Below are 14,223 nucleotides of genomic sequence, written 5' to 3'. Positions count from 1 at the left end.
AATCCTGGCTTTTTTCTGTATGTGATAGAGGTTAATGTAATCAAAGTGAGGCAATTTCAATAAAAGGACTCAAAAAGACATTGTACATCAAGCTCCCTTTCCTTTGTCTCCCTCAACAATAATTGCACAATATATCTAATTTCATATGCCCACGTATGGCTGGGACTTCTCTTGAGGAACTTCAGCATCCAGAAGGGCTGAGGCTCCATCATTGCCTTGGCTGCAACAACCCACATACTTCATGACCTACGCATGTTACTAACAAGTCAGGAAGAAGAAGAGGCCACAGAGGTGGCTCCCTGGGTTCCTCATGAATACAGTGTTGAACAGAGGTGCTTCAGCCAGAGGAACTCCTTCCTGACAGCCTTTGGGAGAGCAACCAGTCATGTTCACAGTTTGATAGCCATTCCCATGCCACTCTTACCTACCCATGTAGATGTCACACAAACATTACTAGGTTTAAGTTTCACAACATCTCTGCAAAAGGAAAAGGACTGTGCCACCCTCGTATCATAAAGGGTAAACTAAAACACAGGGTGGGCTGCAGGTGCAATTTATTTGGCTAAAGGTAGTGATCCATAATATAGATGCCCCCTATAAACATGGACACCCTGAGGTGTCCAGAAAGAAGCAGTTCCCTCTGGGAGATATCTCATCCTAAGATAGGAATGAAGTAAGTCTGATGCATTGCACTCTTGATGTGTCCATTTCTCTTAATTTCTAGCTTCTAGAGAGAGACAGAAGTGACCATCTCAGATGTACAGTGTAGCCACCAGTTGTGAGGCATCATCATTTCCATTCTACATGTTAAACTCTTGTAGAATGTTTACACCTCAAGTGAGACTTGCATCCAGGTCTCCCAAGTCCCAGACACAAGCAAACCAAACCCCAATCTTCATCCAGTACCACTCGGCACAGGCATGAACTCTGTGGGTGCAGTGTGGAGGGTAAGAAAAAAGAAGGACAATGATGGAAAGAGGGGAAAGAGAAGGATGCTATCTCAGCAGTAGGACTTCTCTCAGAGGCATTTGGAAGACTTCACCGAGGGAAAATGGATATCTCCTCTTTCAGCCTCACACATAGCAGAATTCAACATGTGCAACCTGGAAGCCAGGGTGAGTTTCCAGTAACACTTCCTGGAAAAGAAAAGCCTTGAAAGCCTCCTGGCTGCTATCACAGAAGCTTTGTTTAAAAAAGACAGCTGAAGAAAATCAGGGAGCTTAAATATTTAAAGGCCTTTGGGTCTTTCTCCTCTCTCTGCAGCCCATTTAACAAAAAAGGTGGAGAGAGTTTGTGGCAGGGAGTTAGCACCAGGCATGGCCCTGCTATCCCGAGCAGCACAGCCAGGCATGACAGACGTGCCTGGGCTGGTCCACCCATGTGTAAAACTAGGCACAAGCTGGCACTGTTCTCTGCAGGTGATCCATGTACCCAAAGTCCTTTTCCACATCTAAACTGGTCTCCTGAGACTCAGTGAGCTGTTAGCAGGAGATTGCAGTGCTGCTCCCTCTGCCAGCAGTGTCCAATGCCAGTGGTCCCCAGGTGCTCTCAGGAGCATGAACATTACTGTAAGCACTGAGAGAAGAGACTGAATTTTATGAGTTGAATGTTTTATTATTTTGTGTCTGTCTGTAAGAAAGGCTGTTTGTCATACTCAAGTAAGGCAGACACAAGAGGTTTCTTAGTTATATGCCAGCATCACAAGATACAGGCACAAAAATGCAACCCCCAGCTCTGCCTTTGTCACTACCCTCTATCCTTCTTACTTCTGATATTTTTTATTTAGATCACCATTAATTTTCTCTTTTCAGCCACTTTACCTTCTTTGCCACTCTTTTTCTTCCTGTCTTTCCTGTCGCCAGAAGAAAATACAATTTTGCAGGTGGAGAAAACAAATATTAAATTGCAGACAACAGCAGAAAAATTCTGCCTGGGCTCATCTTTCCCCTTCCCAACCAAGTGGAGCTGACAGGAAGCATGAATCATCTTGCAACTCTGCACGACCGTGTCAAACCTACCTGGATTTGAGGCATGGTGCAGAGTTTGTGTCATCCTGATATTCCTTTGGCAAGCCAACAGGCAAAGAGGCAGAAGGCAGTTAGACCAGCTCAGTCCTGGTCTCACAGCCAGAATGATGGGCCATACCTCTCAGGAGAGACCAGCCTCGCCCTGTTTGGGGTTCTAGCTATGTTCATCACTCCCACTTGGGAGCAAGAGGAGGGTTGAGGAGGTGCCAATGGCCACCTGTGAACCTTAGGTCCAGGCACTCTAATCTCTTCTGGTTTTGCAGGATTTTCCTGCCATCATATCTTCCTGTCCTGTATTTTCTTCTTCACACCTTTTCTTTCTCTCCTCATGCCCCCTTCTAGCCCACCCTTCCCAGAAAAATGCTGCACGGGGAGGCAGAGCAGCCTAGCACTGGCCTTTCAATATATTTAAACACTAACAATTCACTGAGCTGGAAAATTGTAAATCTGCAATTTTATTGAAAAAGGTGGTCACCCTGTTCTTTGGAGCCATGTTCAAAGGCAGTGGGATAATTAATGAACCTTTATGTGACACAGAGGCAAAGAATGGCAAATTTTAATAAAACTGGTAAGATGATTTTTTAAATTTCTAATAAACAGACTTTCCATGTATAGTTTTTGCTTATTGTTACCTGAAAAGAAAGTCTGTTAAAACCACCCTGTGCAGGTGAAAATATTGTCACACAACCCTCTTTTCCTCTGAACTAACATGGAAGAGGACGGGAACTGGCACTGAGGGACTAGTAATGTCTGCTAACGGTGTGTATGCGGTGCCTACCCTGCACTGTGTCTAGACACCTTCCTAGCATTTCATGTACCAGCATTCCAAACCAAAACAGAGACAGACCAGAGCTGTCAGCACAGCTCATTTTAGTTATAAAGTGCATCCTTACTTGATGTGCTGCTAGGAAAGTTAAGCAAGACACACAACCCAAGCAGAAAAGCTTTCAAGTGGGCAATATAAAAGGGGAGGCAAAGGCCAGCAAAGTGGAAAATAAAGGTGAAAGGTTTCAAAGGTGGGACAGGAGTCTGTCACAGAGGGGGAGTATAAATGAAATGAAACAGAGCTTGTCATCATCCTTTTTACAACATAGGCATGGACTGATGTGGCTGTACTGAATTATGGATAGTGGCATGAATTATGTGTGCAAAGAGCTACTAGGCAGATGACATAACCTCAGTCTGGAGGAGGAAAAGGCCACAGAGCTGTACAACCTGGCCCAAAAACACAGAAGGGGTGGTGAGGGAAGAAACACCAGTTCCTTAGGCAAACCCTTCTGAATTAAGGACATGGTATGAACTTAGAGTGGATTACCTCCTCCAGAACAACTAAATGCGCATATCTCATTTTTTTAGAATAAGAATACTTTTCCCAAATTAGCTAAGCCACTTTAGCAGGAATATGGCTTCCAGAATAAGTCATTAAGCAGAAGTACTCTGCAGACAGGATGGGGAATGCTGCAACTATAGAGCAAGCTCTTGGCTGCTGATGATCACTTGCCTTTGTCAGATAATGAAGATTTCCTAACACCCAAATGAAATGGTTGGCTGGGGCCTGAGCCTTCACTGCTCTTGGGAGGAGCTCTCCTAAGTAAAGATAACTGAAATGCCAGGTTAAAAACTAACTTCTTCCATCCTTTCTCTTCTCCTTTATTCTGCCAGCTCTGTCATTTGGTCTCTTTAACACACCCATCATTCAGGAGCTGAGTCATGTGCTTAGTCCCTCATTTACACAGCAAGCCCTGCAAACACTGGGTTTAGCTGAAAATCCATGAGCTAGTGATATCTGTTAAGAATAACTATTAGTTCAACCCCATGATATTTAAAAATAAAGTAGAAGAGCATATTAATTTGTTTCCCTACTTATGTTAAGCTGCATCATTTATGAATATAGCCTGTGTACTAAAAGAAGAGCATCTCCTGTGAGCTTGGAAAACAAATTATTATTGCCTGTTAACAAATTTACATAAATATTTGGGGAATTCATATGCTAATGTTGTACTTTGTGAAGTATTCTGTCTCCTGTTAGCCCCACAGCTTCTTCAGGTTCTTATTTTCTGCGCTCTCAGCAGTTGCACGTAGTTATATCAAGTCAGGCCTGATGAACTGCAGGCACTTGCACGCTTGTTTCCATAGCTGGGTGCAGCACTCAGTGAGAGGAGCCACTCAGGCATATGGCCTGTAATAAGCTGAGCTCCAGCGAGTTGGAACCTCCTGCTTCAACAGCTATTTGGCCATTTGTTTTCTTGATGTAGCTCTTTGATTATTTCCCTCCCTTTGACAGAATGATGAAAGCAGCCGTAGGGTTTATGTGCCACCTCCACCAAATGTTGCCCATATTCCAGTATTCAGGCAGAAAACAGGGGAGATGGGCACGGATAAGGTGCCTACTGACTCTGAGAAGAATTATTCTGCTGAAAGAGAGGCTAATGTACATGCAGTTAAAACTTCCCAAACCAACTATGGTGGCTTCTGGTGACCTTTCAGCTGAGGTTGTTCATGCAGCAACTGTCAGTCTCAGTTTTCTCTCTTACACCGAAATCAGGATAATTACTTTTTACAGTATATCTCCTCAGTAATTATTGCAGTAGTTTGTTTAGAGGCACGGCAGCTTAAAGGTATTTGAATACTTTAATCCATCTCAGTGAAAAATATCACTTAAACCAAACAAGCAACATGCCTAGTGCATTGCCAGAATCGGATAGAAGGCTGAAAAACTTCAAACAAATGAGTGAACAAACAGAGGGCTTTGTGCAACGTAAAGATCCAAGGAAGAAACAAACAAGAAGAAAAAGCTTCATCCCTGACCTAAAGAATGGTAAGTCACACCATTTCTGAGGACAACTCAAGAGGACTTTCACAAACTAGGCCTTGTTTCCCTCCTCTCAAGCCTGTATCTTGAGCATACCAGCTGATCAAATATTTACTGCTACTGAAGATACAGGACAGCAGCTAGGTTGCCCTCTGAGCCCCAGTGTAGCATAGAGGGAGCTCTACATTTGTCCTAATTGGAATCGATGAACAGTTTTACATCAAACTGCTTTGCAACAGAGAGTAGGGCTTTCAGTGGCAGTGAATTTTTCATGAAATGGTTCCCACAGAACATTTCAATTTTTCATTGAAAACTTGAACAGGCAAACCAAGGAACTAGGTTAAATACTTCAGTTCTGAGGGGCCATCACAGCACTCCAGAGGTCTCAAGTCCCTCCCATTCCTGTTCATTGCTGGGGACATCACCCCTCAGCCAAACTAAATTTCCCAGCAACACCCCGGCCAGGCAGCAGCACTGATGCACACCTTCCCACCTACACAACAGAAGAATACTGTTCGTTGTGGAAGATGCAATGAAGTCAAGGAGTCACCATTTACATGTTTATTTCTTGTATCTTGCAATCCTCTACCACCTAACAGTCAATGTTGAAGGGATAGGGAGGAAAAAAGCGTGAGTAAAGGGCAACGTGGAAAAGAAATGGGCATAGATCCCTTTAGCCTACTCAACTGCAGCAGCTATTTTGTGTAGGAAATGAAGTGATGCTAGAGGGCCCTCCAAAAATGAACAGGACAGTCGCTGAAGTATAAAAAAACAATTGAGCAGAAAAAGAAGCCACTCAGTTTTGCTCAGCAGGAGCCATGGGATGTATCAGCCAGCTTCCATATAGAGATCAGCTCAGCAGCCAGTCGGAACACCGTGTTGGGTGAAGGAGAATTTACAAACAGCACAAAGAGGACCACAAAAAAAGTACAGAGAAGATTCTGGAAAACAGTCTTTGACATCCTCAAGCTGGAAGTACACAGTGACAAGTTACTTAAAGCCAATTGGTGACTACTCACTTTCCAGAGAGGATTGCTTTGGATTTCTCCAACCAGTGTCTCAGCTGGTGTAATTTATATAGATGATTTCAGTAAAATCCATGTCAATTTACCTGTTGAGCCCCTTGCCCTTAGAAAACTGACATATTATCTAATGTGAAAAATACATGCTTTGGCTATGCTTAAACTTCTGTTCAAGCAGAAAACACCATGAGCTGGAGGCTTCAAAACTGACAATGTTTCCTCCCAGCTATTCAAAAAACAGAAGTAAAAAGTTGCTTTCACGCCTGAAATAAAATAAAATATAAAATATCTGGCATTTAGTTTGGGAAAAAAAAATTAATCTTTTGAAGTAAAGTGAAGAGTAGGGGTGTTGATGTAGAGAAGCTCTTAAACATATCTGCAAAGAGGATCGGAAATAAGCGTGCAAAAGAAACAACACATTTCTTGAAGGGAGAAGTTATGAATGAATTGGATATGTTTGAAACTTGGTGGGATGACTTTTAGAACTCAAAGATCAAGAGACTCTTGATCAAGGAAATCTAGGAGAAGCAGAGGTGAAAGAATATAAGCCCATAGCAAAAATTTTTTCTTGCTGTGTTTCAGGCCCTTTTTCTTTTAGTTAGGGCTGTGCTAGGGAGGAAAGGACAGAAATATGTGAGCACCTGTCTTTTAAAGCTGGGTCCCATCCACTGAGCTTCAAAACAATGTTTGATTTGGGCTCTGAGGAGCAAACTAATCAATTCTCATCTGAGTGGTCCTCATTTACTTATCCTTCTCTACAAGGGAAAATAATCAGTGAGCTGATCAGATAAGGAAATGCCAAATAAGTAACGAATTATAGCAGAATGCTGATCTATGGGAAGAATTAGCTTCTTGATTTTCCGAGTCACGTAGAAAACTGGAGGAAGATAAAGAAAATTATTGGGTGTTGACAAAGAATTTACTGAATTGTTTTGACTGTGCCAAGTGGTTTGCAGGGCAGGATGTTCAGTGGTGCTTCTAGTGCTATTCCAAAAAGCCTGGCATAGAGTCTCCCCTGAGCTTAACATTGGTGGGCAAGCATGTACGCAGATAACATGGGTGACTTGGTCATTGATAGGGGCTCAGTGATTATACACGAAGTAGGACAGTTAGAGATCCATAGCTACCCTGCCTTTATCCATTCCTGTTCCCTCAGTACTGGTGGTGCAGAAACGAGCTGTAACAGCAGAGAGGTGCCTGGCATGGCTGGTAGTGCATCCCCCTGTGCTATTGAGATCTTTTACAAGGCTGATGCTGCACGTTGGTGTCATGTGCCCAGCTGCCACCTGTCAGCTCTATCCCAATGCAAGGGTTCACTAGCTCAGCTGCTGCAGCTGCTTACAGCTGCTGCTGTGCTCATCTTTGATCAGCTGAACTTAAAATACAAGTTGTTATTGAGGCAGGCCGTGACTTTTCTTTCCTCAAGATGCAGATGCTGGCAACTATTTTAAAATTCCAAGTTGAATATTCCTCTGTTCGTGTGTGTGTGTGTGTGTGCACTCTGTTATTTGCAATATCTGCTTAAAAGCATTACAGCAAACTAACTGCCTTTGCCAGCTTTGTCTTTCTCTATTTTACAGCTGTTGATGTAATTTTACTTTTGTTTGTGAATCTCAGCCTGCTTGCTGCTGAGTCACAGAAGAAGGCAACAGATAATAAATATAGCCCTTTATCAACCCAGAAAGCTGTGGACCATTGGAATGACAATCAGAAAGAGAGTATTTTTTAACCAGCAATAGCGGAACAGAAGGATCCTGTTGCCTGTGCAGATTTCCCTGTCACTCACAAGCTTTGACTGATGTGGGCTGCATCCACCAAAACAGAAATGTGAATATCAAGAGTCAATAGCAAAGACTGCCCTAGCTATGCGAATAGGAGCAGAAGAAGCGCAACATATCCCACACAGGGCCCCTAAAGCAGCTGCTCTGCTGCTGGAAATTGTAAAATGTAAAATAGGAAGCTGAAAGACAACTGAAGCTTTCACATCCATGTTCTGATTTCTGGAGGATTTATCCCTCATCCAGTGGTCCTCAGTCTTCCAGCTAGCTTGATTGAGGTATGAAATACTCAAACCATTGTCCACATTTTTAAGTTTTAGGAAAGTTCTACTGTTGCTAAGACCAGCATATTTCAGATTCACTGGAGGATGGTGGCATCACAGGAGATGATGGTGCTGGAGCCATTGCTACTTGATTCTCCGAGACTGAGAGGGCAGGTCCACACAGCATGTGATGATACAGTTCTCAGAAAACTGGCAGGCTATAGAGTCCGGTGATGCACACCACCATCCTTGCAACCACTAAGTCAGGTGAGGTGATAACTACAATGAGAACTTTGAACTAATGAATGAAAAAAAATGAGAGTAGGACCCTACTGCTGTGTCATGGTGGAAATTACATGGTTGTCCAGCTGGTAGCTTGAGACATGGAGTGAGACAACAAGATGTATCTCTTTTACCACATGAATGAAAGGCTTTCTGGGACCTCTACAACAGAACAATATGACTAATCCAGGAACTTGGGGATCTGTCAGCCTTATTCAAGACAGCATATGGACCCTCTGATGTTCTCCTCCAATACAGCCCAAAATATTTTCATCAACTGTAACAGCTTAAAAACAGCCACCACAAAGTCCTGCCTGTTTTCCTGGGAGAAGAGGTGTTTCTGAAGTACTGTGGGGAATTGTGGCATGCCTCTGTAAAAGGCTGGTCACAACAGGACAACTGTTGGATCAAAGTAGAAGACAGGCTAGATGAGATCCCTGGAACTAAACTCTCACTACAAACACTAGTCTTTTCATGGGTATTTTGGCTTGAAAACGTTCTCTGTTTCTCATAGCCAGATTTATTTGGCTATAGAGGATTCACTCGAGCAGCAGCAGGGTAATGCACAGAGACTTCACTGAAGGCACAAAGAGCAAGAAAGTATCATTTCCAAAACTGTGACTGGCAAATCACAGTGGCTGAAGGCTGCAGTGCTAATGTAGGCTCTCCTACATGCACGGCTAGGGATGCAGTGTATTTGGGAGGCTTCCACCACCTAGTATTCTCAGCTTTCTCCCTTCCTCTCTTTTCAAAGTTACATCACATACAGTGCTGCTACTTCCAAAGTCCAGTCCCCTGAGGAAGCCCAGAAAGTCATTCTGTCGTTTCCCATTATATTTGCATTCACACTAATTACTCAGGCAGTAATTGAAGTGACTTTGAATATTTATTAAAACTACATCAAAGGTGCAGCACTGTTTTCCCTTATATGACCTGCAAGGAAACAGAAAAAAAAACCCTCCAGATAATTCCATTCAAGTTCAAGTTATTTAGTCCCAGAGCTTTCATCTTGAGTATTTTTTCTAAGGGGTTATAGGCTGGGTTTTGTTGTTCTTGCCATGGCTAATTTAATTCTGTGCATGTGTTTCAAGCATTTTGCTAAGGAGCTGCATTGTTTGTAATGACATTGATGGTGAAGGAACATCAGCCTCTCTCTGAGGTCCTACACTGGCTGAGGGGAAAGCTCCCAGATTCACAATCTCCTTGTCAGGCCAAAAAGTACACTATAGCCCATTTACCTCAGAGACAAATGCCACCAGGATTGAAATCTGCAAGTCTGCCCGCTCAACGCGAGCAGAAAAGAGAGTCTGATCCCCTGCCAAACAAGAAAGTTGAAGCAATGAGAACATTAGCCTGCTAAGCTACAAAGCTAGACTTGATTGCAGACTTAGCGAGGATAAAACACATTTTTTTTGTTGCAAAGTGATAACTTCAAATAGATATTCAAAATATATGCCGGAAATCATTTCTCCTACTCACACTCTAAAAAAGATGACATTGCCTCAGTGCTAGTGGAGCATACTATGTTACATACTTACCCTTTTCATGGGCTTGACATTAATGCAACAATAAGCACAGGATTGACAGCTGATTGATTTATTTATTTATTTAGGACAATTCCATGCATTGAATAGAAAATCATTAGCATCAGCTGGCCTTAGGGCTTTCTAGCTGTTTATTCTTCCTAAAAATATGTGTACTTTCATTTTTTTAAAAAAAAAAGAAGAAAGAAAAAGAAGAAAGAAAGTGTGGTTTTGTTGTCAGTGTGATCTATGCTTTTCCTTTGTTACGGATTATGGCAGTAAATTTAAATAGAAGCCCTTCTGAGCTCAAAAAGAAACTAAAATAACAGCAATTGGAAGTTTTTCTGGTTTCAGATGCATCAGCAACCTTAGTCCAACTTCTCTAGGTCTTGATGTTTTGCTCACTTAATTCAGTGGTTAAAACTCTTGAGCTTTCATGGCACAGAAATCAGAGATTCAGCAGAAATGCTTACCACTCCCTCTTTGTCTCCAGCTTTCACAGCACATGGTGTTGTGGTATTTTACAAAACACAAGGTGTTTTATTTCCGTCCTACCTCAGCCACACATAAATAAGAGAACATCTGGGGAGTTCCAGCATGACCATTGTGTGAAAGCACTGTCCTTTTCTCATGAGCATCACCCTGGGTCAGAAGTGGGATTCATTTCATGGTACTGCAGTTGTAGAAAAAGTAAGGAGGCATCATCTACGGTATTTAATTTTGCTCCTTTGGTGGGGCAGATCCTTCTGTTGTAAGCTGTCTTCCAAATAGCTGGGATTCCTTAACCTCTGGAGCTGCCTTTTGTGCTGATGCCTCACTGTACAGGAGCCTGAAAGATCAGCGTAGACCAGACATCTAACTTTTTGGCAACCGTGACTAGTGGAGGTGAATTCCGCTACAGGTAATGTCCTCTGTTGTTTTTATTAGTCAGGCTAGTTCCAAGTCACTTCACCACACTGTTTTTGTCCTGGATCTTAGTCACAGCCAAGTTCCTCATAAGAAACTCAGCCCCCAGAACTTCAAAACCATGTCTTCACCGTCAGAATATTGCCCTTTTGTGTATTTCACTCTAATACTTTTCTTACTCCTTATAAAAAAAAAAAAAAAAAGTGTTGTCAGGGTTAATTCTGCACATGGCACATTCTCTCTGTAGTTCTATATTGCATTTTCACAGTTAGGCTTTGCTCCTTACATTATCTGGAAACTATTAAAACTATAAAGTTCTTCAAAACAAGCAGGTATCAGAAAGAAAACTCTTCTAAGTATCCCCTTTGCTGCTGGCAACCATTACTTGCACTTACAAAGCAGATAATTTAAACCTTGTCTAGCTGTCTCCTGTATTTCTAAAGCCTCTCCTTCATGATGGAGCTTTAGCTTTAGCTGTCCTATTCTTTCACTCAGGGTATTTTCTTCACGTTACTCCTGTTAACATATCTTGTTGAGAAATCACTCAGGGCCAAGCCACCTGATAGAAGTCGGCTGCTGTCAGTGCCTGTGTCCTAACTGATGGGCACTGGGTTACAAGAGTTGTGTGAGCTTCTGTGACACAGCACAGCCACCAGCAGCCACCAGCAGCAACGGCTTCCCCATCTCTGGTTTGTTAGTCATAGATATGCCAAGGACTCCAGCATATATCATTTGAAGATGGTATTAACAAATAGTAGGTGGTATGTTCCCTGGACAGACACTGAGGTTTGCAGTTTCATTCTGGTATATTATGTGATTATTATATATTTTGGTGCAGGTGTCACAGTGGGTAACTAGAAGGTAAGATGAATGCTGAGACCAAACTATTTGAAATAGCACCCAGCCCTCTGCACAGAGCTGAACTGCTCTGTCTGCATTGCAGTCCTTGGTCCCCTGTTTATCTGGACCAGGGAACTTACTGCACGAGGTAGTGGCTCACTCTCTGCTCCCACCCAGATATATTTTTTTGTTGGTTTTTTGTTTGGTTTTTTTTTTGTTGTTGTTGTTTGGTTTGGTTTGGTTTGTTTGTTTTTAAAGAGGCAACAAGAGGATGGCAAGTACTCAGGTCTTGTCATGGCATTCAGGGAGGGAGGAATCAGGCTACAACTCAAGAATGGGGAGTTGGGTGAAAAGTCATCTGCCCTATGGTGTAGACAGAATCATTGTTGGAGGTAAATACACAGACTGTACAAATACAAAGTTAGTCTTGTGACTCTCTATAAAACTTCTGAGTTTCTGATACTTGTTACGTGATGCAGATCCAGAATGATTCCTTTGTCTTGAGTTCTGAGGGTCACTGTGTGATGCTGATTTTAAATACAACTGTATCTTTTTGTCAACTTAGGGTTAAATCCTATGCTGGCAGAGCTGATGGGTTTACACAGAATGTTGTGAATTATTTTGGTTTTGCACTGCCAATGAATGATATACAGCAAACCTTAATTGTTATTCTGATCAGGTTACAGTAAATTTGATGCATAAATCCAGTCCTCCATTTACACCACAGCATACATCATTGCTACAATTGTCCTCATGTGTGTGCATATTTATATCTAAATACATACGCACTCAAACTATATATATGTGTACATTTATATACACACAAATCCTCTCTTTTATGCACACAAATGCATTTATATATATAAATCTGTGAGCTTTTGTGACCTACAATAAAGAATTACAAAGCAATTTTTTTTTCTAGAATGGGTTACACATCCTGTGAATGCAGCTAAAGTAAAGCATAATTTGCAGCATAGAAAGGAAATAGTTTTGATGTTTATAAATCACTACTATCAAATTCGTACAAGTAAAATGCAGTACACTGGATATATATACATAGCAGCCCCTTTCATGTTTAAAACATTCTAGAGAGCTTAACAAGTGATAACCTAAGATAAAGCTACTGTTGGGTCAAAGAATGAATTAAACAAGTGTTGCCTTTAGTCTTGACATGAAAGCATTTACAGAGCCAATGTTCTAAATCTCTGCTGGCAGAATATTCAGAGGTGGAAAAGGAAAGAGCACTTAAGATGTACAGGCTCTTTCAGCTATGGATTTATAATGATATTCCTGTAGAGCATTTGTAGAACACAAAACCTGACTTGGGCAGTAAGAGGGTAACACCTCAGCTGGATATGTAGGGCCTGGAGATTAGATGAGCACCTGGAATACCTTTTAGAGCTAACAAAAGCCTGAGAATAGACCACCTTCTGGGGGACCAACAGCAATAGCAGCTGACTTGGTGACCCTTCCTTCCCCCTCACTGCTTTCTTAAATTCATACAACTCCAGGTTTTTTCTGTCTTACATTTTGCAGGTACCTCTCATGATTATGCAACTGCCAGGCACTGAAAGGTCCTAAATGAAAAAAAAAAAAGAAAGCTTACTGACACAATGGCTACAGAAATAGTTCCTCCAAGAAACTACTTCCCTTCTGTCCTGAGTGAAGCAGCACAAAGCAGGGGACAGGAGAATCTGCCCTCTGTGGCTGGTCACTGACTTTGGCTGAGCAGTTTGTTGTATTGCTTTCATGATATGGACACCTGTCAGCCAAGATTCAGAGAACTATTAAGATCTGGGTGGATGCTCCTTCCCATACAGCATCAAAAAGCTGATGGACGTTTATGACGTGCAGTTGTTCCTCAGCTGATCCCAATTCAATCTAGCTCTCTGGTGTGGACGACATCATAGTCTTGGTCCATTATGCTGTGTTGGAGTGAACTATTTGTCACTTCTTGAACTCCAAAACGTGCTTCTAAATAAATTGTATTCACTTTTGAAAACCTCTGGTTAATTTTAAAAAAGCCTCCAGGAAAACCAAAGGGCTAACAATAAAGAAAAATCTCTCAGGACATTTAGAAGTAGCCAAGACTGAAGTTCTGGACAGAAGCCTTTCATGATTATAAGTTTTTCATATAAAGTTGTGGTAGGTTGACCTTGACTGGACACCAGGTGCCCACCAACCTACTCTATCACACCCCTCTTCAGCAGAACAAGAAGGAAAAATTACAATGAAAAATAAACCTGTAGGCCAAGATAAAGGCTGTTTAATGAAGTGATAGTAAAAGTTACATGCACGGAAGTGAAGGAAAACAAAAGATTTTATCCTCTACTTCCCATCAGCAGGCAATGTTTGCCCACTTCCCAGGAAGTGAGGCTTCAGTGTGCGTAGCGGTTGTTCCAGAAGACAGACTTTTGTAAATAACAAATGCCCCCACTTCCTCCTCCTTTCTCTTAGCTTTTATATCTGAGCATACATCATTGGTATGGAATATCCCATTGGTCACTTTGGGTCAGCTGTCTTGGTTATGTCCCCTCCCAAGATCTTGCCCACCCGCAGCCTACTGGGGCAGGAGGGGGAGGCTGGAGAGGCAGCCTGGATGCTGTGCGAGCGCTGCTCAGCAGTGGTCACCACACTGGTGTGCTGCCACCACCTTTCTAGCTACCAGTGCAAAGCACAGTGCTATGAGCGCTGCTATGGGACTCAGCCAGACCCAATACAAAAGTGCAGTTCTTTTTATCTTTGACATTGCCCTTGACCCAAATTTTAT

This window comes from Falco cherrug, chromosome 6 (genome assembly GCF_023634085.1).
Source record: "Falco cherrug isolate bFalChe1 chromosome 6, bFalChe1.pri, whole genome shotgun sequence".
NCBI classification, from domain to species: Eukaryota; Metazoa; Chordata; class Aves; order Falconiformes; family Falconidae; genus Falco; species Falco cherrug.
This window is presented reverse-complemented; position numbering follows the sequence as displayed.